The 10,557-nt window shown below is 39.8% G+C and overlaps 1 protein-coding gene across 4 annotated transcripts in view; it reads left to right on the top strand.

Moving 5' to 3' along the window:
• The first annotated feature begins 2,578 nt into the window (after positions 1-2,578).
• CenB1A (Centaurin beta 1A) overlaps positions 2,579-10,557 on the top strand; it is a 66,943-nt gene continuing 58,964 nt past the window's right edge. For 3 of the 4 annotated variants that reach the window (XM_068370761.1, XM_068370762.1, XM_068370764.1), the window contains exon 1: positions 2,579-2,737. The gene's annotated coding sequence lies outside the window, so the exon portion shown is untranslated. The remainder of the gene's footprint in view (positions 2,738-10,557) is intronic. The other variant, XM_068370763.1, reaches the window with a different exon arrangement.

Raw genomic sequence — 10,557 nt, 5'->3', positions numbered from 1 at the left:
CTTTGTCAAGCTTTCTTTGGTAATTTCATAAGCTGGAGAAGAAAGAGATGATGAGAAAAGAATATGCAATGGAAGATGAAATATTGGATGGAGAAAGGATAAATGAGGTGGAATCATTTAAATATTTAGGAACTATGATCTCTAATACAGGATCTTTAGAATTAGAGTTTCATGAACGATTGAAAAAAGCAAATCAGACAATGGCTAGATTAAGTAAAATTTGGAAATCAAATCAGGCTATATATCAATTTATAGTAAGATGGTGTCACTGTATGGACATGAGTCATGGTATGACAATGAAACAATATCCAACATATTTTGTAGATTTGAGAACAAAGCCCTCAGAAGAATATTGTGAGTTAAATAGCAGGATACGATTAGAAACGAAACTATAGGAGATATTACTCGAGTGCCATATGAAATTTATATAAATACAAAATATCTGGGGTTAGCCAGTAGTCACGCTCTTCGCACTTCCCAAGAGAGATTAGTTCATCAAACTTTCAACTGGGCTCCACAGGGCACTAGAAAAGTTGGATGACCCAGGCCTACATGACTGAGGACTATAAAGCGTAAAGTGGGAGATGATGAATGGAGAAGTATTGATTTAAAAGCTCAAGATAGAGACGACTGGCGAAATCTAACCAAGACCGTTTGCGTTAATATGTGTAGGAGGAGATGATGATAGTAATGATGATGATGAAGAGATAGATAGCAAACTTTGATAGAAATTGGAAAGTTGGGCGCCAATTTAGTAGCTTATTATCCTATTACGAGAGGGAAATTTATATTTAAGACATCTAAGAGAGATTATCACACTTAAGCCGGTTTGGAAATTCCCCTGTAATGGTTGTTTAGCAAATAATTTATTTGTACATGTCTGATAATTAATCTTATAAGAAAATTAAGTGTAAAAAGTCAACTGAAAAAAAATAAAGTTTAGTAACTGCTGTAATAAAGAAAACCCTCACTATTGTTTCTAGAGCAGCCAATGTAACATTTAATAAAGCTGGAACAATCAGTTTAGCGTGACTTCGATGATCCAACCTACATATGGTAGATTTTAATTAGTCTTGTTTAGCTGTTGCATCTTCATTTCTGTATATGATTAAACTTTGGAAAAGCATAAAGTAGCTTCGATAAGTTGAGACTAATATGATAGGATTTTGTAAGAAACTGTATTCATTTGTAATGGACAGACTGTTGTTAATAATCATCAAGCACAGTGCTTCGCCGAAGAAATGTATTAAACCGTAATCGGCTAATAACTGGCAAAGAAATTGCTCATCTCTGATTTCATAGGACAATTACTACGTCAAACTGAATATATTATAAAGTATTTATTTTCAAATTACGAATCTATAAAATATTCTAAGCTAAGATGAATGACCTGTAATAAATTCCCAAGAATTGAGATTCCTAACTTTCACGACCAGACCCGCCTACCTATGACGTAAATCATAGATGATATGATAACATCCGGTCTGTAGGATCAACAAGGTTACCAGATTATTTCCACTGGATTATCGTACATGAGCCTTAAAATTGTCGTTTTTCAACCAAAATTTATCTACACACTTTCAACAGGATTAAGTAACATATATAACTTATTTCAAGGTATTTTAGCAAAAATTATTTTATCAAACATACACACATTTGTATATACCTAAGGTATGTATCGTATATCGTACCGGACCCAAAATAATCGTACATGTACGATAATTATCGTACGAATGGCAACCCTGAGGATCAAGAAGAGGCTTTGAATTCTGTTTCTCAGAATTCGAGGACTAAAAATCATAGGTCGTAGAGACATATGAAAGTTTAATAAAGAATGAGTTTAGATATAAAAGATCTGATGAGTGTTGTAGAACAAAGGAGAAGGTTATGCTTTGATTAATGAAAGGAAATAATTGAGGCAAGGGAATGCAAGGCAAGCATTGTTGTTGAGAGGAAAGCAGCAAAGAACTTTATATAAGTCTCAGTCCAATTATATATTAAAAGACATTTAGAGTATTTCCAATTAAGGCTGTGATTTATATAAAATTTACATTGAAATTTATATAAATACGAAATATCTGTGGCTAGCCAGTAGTCATTAATATGAACATAAAAGCATTCTAGAGTCAAAATAACTTTAATCCTAAGATACCAAATAGAAAAGGGTCGTGCTACTTTCTAATTACATAGATTTTGGAAGCAATACAAGAAAACTATAATCGTCATATGTAGAAACATTTAACATTTTACCAGAACTTTAGATAGGTTCTATACGATTAAGTTTATAGCTTTCCCATATTGAAGCTAGAAAATGTTTTAATCAATTTGTCAGAAAAATTAGAATTCAAATATATTTAATTAAAAGATACATATAATGAAATAACCAACCAGAATCATAAAACAAGATAGAAACACGGAATAATATTATGACTCAGTAGAGAACAGAACCAAATTAGCTTCCTGGTTAAAGTTTATCTATAATAGAGTCTCAACCCTCTATAAGTAATTAAGAATAGAGTTGAATCTCTCTTTACTCTGCTACTTTGTTTACTTTTCCCTGAGAGAAATTGTTTTTCTCTTGATACTTGTATAGTTTGGGGAGAGACAGAGGCACAGTCACACAACTGATGTGTCAAAAAGTGAAAATAATCTGAGGATTATTGTGACCAAATACCAGATGACCCGCGTACTCATATAGTCAATACTCTAATATACGCCTTCATACTCACTTCTGAAGGTAATATACGTCTCCATCTTGGGTCTGTTATCGTACATTAGTGGTTTTATCATATGTTTTCCGAGATAAAATGGAATGGATAACTCGTTTAGAGATTATGGAAGGATGTGGTTCATCTCGAATTGGATTAACCTATTCTCTCTCAGTAATTTAGGCTGAAATAAGACTTTTATTAACTTGAATTTCAGTTATATAGGGTCCCATAAACGCTGCTCTCTCTAATTCATAGGTTCCGGTGCGTAGTTTATCAATCTTGCCTTAGTGGGTCAAGTTGATTAAAATTGTTTATTATAAAAACTCAACATTGTTTATCATAAGAAAGCTGATGAACCTACTGTAGGCCTCTTATTACATTACCTAGATCAAACTTACTCTGGACCTACAAATTTTTGTTGGTTAGATATGTGAAGATTGGTGGAAAAGACAAACTGTTAAGTACAGATCTGTATATGATTGGGTTTCTTTCGAGAAAAAAAGGGGGATAAGACGTAAAGAAACGGTAGTTGGTTGAAAACGAAGTACATGAAGGGAAATAGAAAGCCAGGAAGTGCCAATATAAACTCCATCTTGCTTAACTCGAAGCGCTAACATTAGATGTAATTTTGGCAAAATCTTGGATACCTTGATACCCAACACCTCCTGCGTTCATAGATTAAGAGAATTTACTTATTTTCTAGTCGATCGTAGCTGTGGGCGTCGTTCTGCCAAATCCCTACACTCGAACACCACACGCCTAAGGTTCCCCTCTTAACCCAACCTAGGAGTCATATCCCCAACTACTCACGTACCGAGTAGCTACGCCCCCCCTACGACCCCATTAACCTGCCGTTTTCGTAGCTTACCCTAGACTAAGTCTCAACCCGGTATTTGCTTCCCAACCGGATCCACTCCTGGCAAGGTAATGCTAAATTGCATTTTGTAAAAAAGATTGATTTTACAAGTAATAAGAGAGTTTACAGTTGTCCCAACAAACTACATTCACCCTATATTATCCATTAACAGAAATAAATAGAGCTGTACTTTCATTATCCAGAGCCATTGAAGTTGGAATCGACGGGTTGCATCATCATCTATCCAAGGAACAACTTTAATTTTTTTTTCTGTGTTTGAGATGGACCGGTGTGTGTTCTGCTGTACAATATATGCAAAGTAAGCTAAAATAACAAAACCATCTTCACAAGATAGTTTGGATCTTTCAAAAAAAAAAAAAACTTCCACATTTTTGACAACCTTCCTTCGACATGAAGTATTTGAACAGCAAAAAAAAAAAAAAAAAAAAAAAAATGGACTTGCCATTGTATGTTGATTTTCTTCGTAAACATAGTGCATGTTACCAACACTACACTTGGAACAAATGCCGTAATAATCGTCCAAGAGTCCTATTGCATGTAAGTAGGATGTAAACTCCCATTGTTGGGTTAAGTTCATAACCCGCATAAGTTTTAGATTGTTCATGCTATAAAAACGATATGGTACTCCCTTGTATCAGGTCGAACTTGGTTACTCTCAGAGTTCAACGTTGCCATCTTCATATCTCGGCGGCAAAGAACTGGTATCTCCACACTGTGCTTATTGCTCCCATTACCCAGTTTGAATTTTGGAATTATTGAATTCTGATTGGATAAAGAAAAGCCCCCCCGGCCATTTCCCGAGTCAAGAGGGAACCGATTGGGTCGATTCAAATTACTCGCCAATTAGTTTAGTGTTCCGCTGCTAAAGCACTGATAAATTTATCAAAATATCATCTACAGTGAATTTTAGGAAATACGGAATCAAGAAAAACTGTGTCAGGCGAAAGAGCTCGTTTGACTTAGAAATTCTAAGGCAATTTTGATGATTTTCAAAAAAATATATCTATCCGTAAACTGGGTACTTAGAGCATTCTGACCCATTTTTATTTTATACAAGTTTGCAATACAGTTGAAAATTAGGGAGTCTTTGAGCTTGGCCATCATCATACATAAATCACGGTACGACATTTACATTGTAATTTACCCTTGTGCCTTTCAAAATAACCTGTTGTAAAAAGGTATGGTTCATGTAATTGGCATAAAATTAAAGTATCATAATTACCTGTGATTTATATCATGTCCTTGAAATGGTCTTTGCCCTGCTGTGGCTTGCTTTGCTTGCAAATAAACATTATCGCCTTGTTCCACTGTTTTAGCAGGAGGAATATGGATTTGCTGTGCACGCCCACTGGGCTATGTGGGCTATTATTTTAGTGATATTTTTTTCTTTTAGATGAGCAATAATAGCTATAAAGTGAGTGGAGATTCTTTTAAATGTGACCAATTACCAAAATATGTGAAATTACAATAGATTTAAAAATAAATTAAAATTCTCTCAGCGGGACATCTTGTGCAAGTAGTCATGCAAGAACTGAAGTGGAGTGTAGGGAAAAAGAAGACTGTTGTTAAAAAGGTATTGGGAATATAAAAATAGATATTTGGAAGATCCTAATTTGTGCTAAAAGCCAGTTAATGATTACGTCATACAAAAACTGATTGCAAATAACGCATGCGCAGTTACCGGGAATTGTCCATCAGTCTCCCATAAGTAAACAATGAACTTGGACAATGAAATGGTGTTCACATTTTTATAGATCAATTCGGAAGTTATTATGCCCCATCTGCCATTAGTCATATAGAGACAAGTGTCAAAATAGCCAATACTCGATTATTTTCTATAGTGAATTCCTGTTTGGCTAGAAAGGAAAGAAACATATGTTTACAGTTAATGAGTAAGGACTCAGTATTTTATGTAGGGTTAAGGGGAAACCTGAGGGTTTGATGTTTAATAATGATGGTGCAAGGGTAAAGAATTACTGTACGAATATTTGTCATAAACACATGATCCTTAGGGTATGCATAGTTGATTGTTTAGTTTTCAATATTAAACTTGCCCGATAATCATGTAGCTGTCAACTCCGTTGCCCGACAGAATTCTACGGAAGGGATACGCCAGCGATCGCTATACAAGAGGGGGGTGTACTCACAAGCGCCACCTGTGGCCAGGTACTGCAGTACTTCTTGTTGACACCACTTCAATTTTTCCTCTGTCGTGCTTCCGGCAAGACGTTCATGGATACGCTTATAATTTTGGAGTCTTGTTCACGGTTTTTGGTGAAGTATTGCTCTAAGATTTCAGCTTTCGCTATTCAGGAAGTTTTATTATTAGCTTAGCTAACTTTTGGAATTAATTTGATTAATTATGGTGACGAAGAGAGTATGAACTCTCTTTCACCTTTAAATGGCCGACCCTTCCCTTAGACGGAAGTGTTGGTGTCTAAGAGAGTATAGACTCTCTTTCTTAATTTTGCTTAACAAAAGTTATAGATTTATTTTTTATCTCTCCGCCTTTTATAGGCCTCTTCGATTAACTTCCTTTTATTATAAACTTATTAAAATTAATTTTTATATTTGTTTATATTCGACCTTTCCTAATAGTAGGCGGTCTTTTCTTGGTACCGAAGTTAATTAACATTGAGCCCGTCATTTCGGTTTTACCTGTTAACATATTATGCTATTTTAATGTTTTTGAAAGAATTTCTTTGATAGTCTCGTACTGTTTTCAAAGTTGAACTAACGTTTTGTTTTGTCTCCGCAGTTGTTGACGTTCAGAACGTTCAACTTGCGCTCTATCGTTACGATAGAGAGAGAATTTTCACAGTGTCACGTTGCAGTAAGAGTAACCGTTTTTAGCGTTTTGTTCATTCTTTCTTAGCTTAATGGTTTTAATTCTAATAAAGGAACTTTTTATTTGGGAAATATTTCAGTTTTTTTCCTTTAACAATAATATGTTTTAACGATATATATGATTGGGCTCTTCTCTCAGGTTCTAAGTCAAGAGAGAGAGGGAGAGAGAGATAGAGACGGAGGGAGAGAGAGCTGGATAAACGTTTCGTTCAAGCGAGTAACGTTGTTATCGTTTTTGCTCTTCTCCCTAGTCTCTTTAGGGGAAAAAGGTAAATGTTTCATGAGTTTTATTCTTGTTCTCAAGCTTTATGCGGTGAGAGATTTTAAACGTAGTTTATTTGATCTAGTGTTTAGTCTCTTTCCAGCCACTGAATTATTTATCTTTCATTAGATTTTTCTGTTACATTGTAATTCTGTTTTCGCAATTACTAACTTTTAAGGAAGGATAGAATTGCGTGTTTCAGGTACAAACCACTTAAAGTTTCGAGTTCAGTGAAATAAGTGCAAACAGAAAATCAAAAGTGATAAGTGATTAGCGCAAAGTGTGTCAGTGTTGTGCGTGAGGGTACTTCTGTGCGTGCCAGTCGTCCTCCCAGTCCGGGACCTCTTGCAAGCTCCCAAGCCCAGGGGAGAAGCAATGTCGAAGGGCAAAAGGGTTCGGCAGGCCTTGATCGGCACACAGAAGTATCCTCGGTGGTTGCGGGCGTGTCTTACAGAGACCGTCACTCCCACCCGCAGACGATTGAGCCCGTCTTTTACTCGTCTGCAGAAGAAATGTCAGGGAGAAAACGCTGGACTCAGGTCTCTAGACCTCTCAAACGCAAAGTCCAGACCTCAAGAGTTCTACAACCTGGTTGCAGTCATTGGATTAGCTCTGACTCTCCGCAGTCATCAGGTGACTGCACACCTCCTAAGAGAGGTAAGGTGATGCCGCAACAGACCTCATCTTCTGTTAAGGCTTTGCCTCAGCAGACCTTAGCGTCTGTCGACCCCAAGATGACTTTGCTGCAGTCCATGCAGTCACAGCTTGCGGTCTTAATGCGTGAGTGTCAGGCTGAGAAGGTTACACCTCCTCCTGCGATCGCTCCGCCTCACCGCAGTCCAGTCTGCCAGGCGTACGAAGTTGAGGTTCCTCAGGATACCTTACCGCGTACTGAGTTGCCAGTTACCAGCGGTGTGCAGCAACCTCCGCCTTACTTAAGGCAACCTCAGCAATGGGAGCAGGAGTCTTATGCCTTACTTCCTCCGCTTCCGCCTGCGGTTCCACCAGCGAGGCATCAATCTCTTGAGGTATGACAACCTCTTCCATCCATGAGGCAGCCACCTCAGCACTCGCTGCAGCGACCTCAACCCTCCTCAAGGCGAGAGCCTCAACTCCTTAGGCTAGCACCTCAGGAACCTCAACTCGCGAGACAAGAACTGCGTTCTGCGCAGCCGCTACCCCAACTCTCGCAGCTCACACCTCAGGAACCTCAACTCGTTCCTCAGGAACCTGCTACTGCGCATCCGCTACCCTTACAGCAAGCGCAACTCTTGAGACAAGAAACTCATGCTAGGAGTCAGCCACCTCAACGCATGCATCTGCCACTTTCTCCTCAACTTGAGCCTCTTACCATTCAACTTTGAAATAACAAATGACAATAATAACACCTCATTACTTTCATAACTTGCATTTGTAATCATATACATGTATGCCTACACAAACATTATGATAATGGAGGTTATTCGTATTACTATAAAAAAAAAAAAAATATATATGTATTCCTTGCAATATATTTTTAACAAATCGCAAATATGGCAAAATATCTTCAAAACAAAAATGAATCATGAGTTATGAATGTAATGTAAATATATTATGTTGATATTAAAACCCCATGCAAGCATGCATGAAGTAATGCAGTGTTGCCAACAGGGCGAGTTTCCCTGTCCTGAGGTGAAGTAGATTATAGATCGTATATTTAGTGCAGCTTAATTCTACGATTATCATGCCTACTATCAAATTCATCAACAAAACAGTCTAAATCAATTCCCTCGGCACGTGCACTTTCAATGGACAGTAATGCGATATTACTCAATCTAGCACTGGTCATGGAATTTCTGAGAAATGTTACACGCCATGCAACATGCTCTGCTTCTCTTACAGCATGCTCTACATACAGCATGCTCTGCATACAGCATGCTCTACATACAGCATGCTCTGCATACCTTACCGCATGCTTCTCAGTCACACATCTTTGGTTGTTGCCAACTCACTAGACTGTCAAGCAGTTTCATAACGTTGCCTTCTAGTCTGCTGCTTTTGCACCAGTGAAACCCTCACTGAGAGAACTTAGCTTTTCTCGGATATGGTCCCTGTAGATGAGAAAGTGCTTTTCTCCCTCCTTCTGATATTCCCTTGAGGACTCTGTCATTTGGAGAGGAGCCTTTTGCTGCGTAGCCTCCTATGGACTTTTATTTAAGCATAACATGCTTCCAGGGAAGGTAATGGTTCCACTTCAGTCGCTAACCCCGTCTGTTACCACACCTGCTCCCATAGACCTTGAGCTGTGTTGCAAGCATGCAGTCCAAGCTTAGTCCTTGTTAGAGGATTTTTTGTTTACGGAGTCAGTGTGTCACTGGGAAGACGTTCAACAACCAGCAGAAGTGACTTGTTGTGACGCAGTGCGGCAACCTCAGCAACCCGATAAGGAGTTGTCTATACGACCCAGACAGTCTAGACAGCTTCGGGTTGTCACTGTACTTCCTTGCTTCCCCATGGTTGACAGTTCACAGACTGTGCAGCAATACCATGATCTTGTGTCCGGCTCCGTCAGACGACTGGCTTTTAAGAGCTCCCACAAGTCGTCGCTGTCTGGAGATTCTCAGATGGACTATGGATCTGACCAAGGAACTGGGCCTCCTGGTCAATTTTGAGGAGTCTCAGCTCGTCCCATCCCAGACCATTGTCTACCTGGGTATGGATCTTCAGAGTCGAGCTTTTCGGGCTTTTCCGTCGGCCCCAAGGATCTTCCAAGCCCTAGAATGCATCCAGAGCATGCTGAGAAGGAACCGCTGCTCAGTCAGGTAGTGGATGAGTCTAACAGGGACACTTTCATCGCTGGCCCTGTTCATCGTGTTAGGGAGACTCCACCTCCCCCCCCTTCAGTATCATCTAGCTGCTCACTGGATAAAGGACATGACGCTAGAGACGGTCTCAGTTCTTGTTTCCGAAGAGAGGAGGTCTTCTCTCGCGTGGTATAAGAACAGCTTTCTTCTCAAGGAAGTCTACTTTTGGCTGTTCAGAAACCCGACCGCCGTCTCCTCTCGGACGCATCAGACACGGGCTGGGGTGCGACTTTGGACGGACAGGAATGCTCGGGAACATGGAATCAGGAGCAAAGGACACTTCACATCAATTGCAAGGAGTTGTTGGCGGTTCTTCTGGCCTTGATAAACTTCAAGTCCCTCCAGCTTAACAAGGTGGTGGAGGTGGACTCTGACAACACCACAGCCCTGGCTTACATCTTCAAGCAGGGAGGGACTCTTTCGTGGAAGTTGTTCTAGATCGCAAGGGACCTCCTCATCTGGTCAAAAGATCGAAAGCTCACGCTGGTAACGAGGTTCATTCAGGGCGGTATGAATGTCATGGCAGATCGCCTCAGCCGGAAGGGTCAGGTCATCCCCACAGAGTGGACCCTTCACAAGAGTGTTTGCAGCAGACTTTGGGCCCTGTGGGGTCAGCCAACCTTAGATCTGTTCGCTACCTCGATAACCTAGAGACTCCTGTTGTATTGTTCTCCGATTCCAGACCCAGCAGCAGTTCACGTGGATGCTTTTCTGCTGGATTGGTCCCATCTCGACCTGTATGCATTCCCGCCGTTTTAGATTGTCAACAGGGTACTTCAGAAGTTCTCCTCTCGCAAAGGGACACGGCTGACGTGGATTGGCTCCGCTCTGGCCCGTGAGAGAATGGTTCATAGAGGTACTGCAATGGCTGGTCGACATTCCCAGGACTCTTCCTCTAGGAGTGAACCTTCTACGTCAACCTCACGTAAAGAAGGTACACCCAAACCTCCACGCTCTTCGTCTGACTGCCTTCAGACTTTCGAAAGACTCTCAAGAGCTAGGGGCTTTTCGAAGGAG

This window comes from Palaemon carinicauda, chromosome 3 (assembly GCF_036898095.1).
Source record: "Palaemon carinicauda isolate YSFRI2023 chromosome 3, ASM3689809v2, whole genome shotgun sequence".
Lineage (NCBI taxonomy): Eukaryota > Metazoa > Arthropoda > Malacostraca > Decapoda > Palaemonidae > Palaemon > Palaemon carinicauda.
Note: the sequence above shows the minus strand (reverse complement) of the source record. Positions and strands in the feature narration are given on the sequence as shown.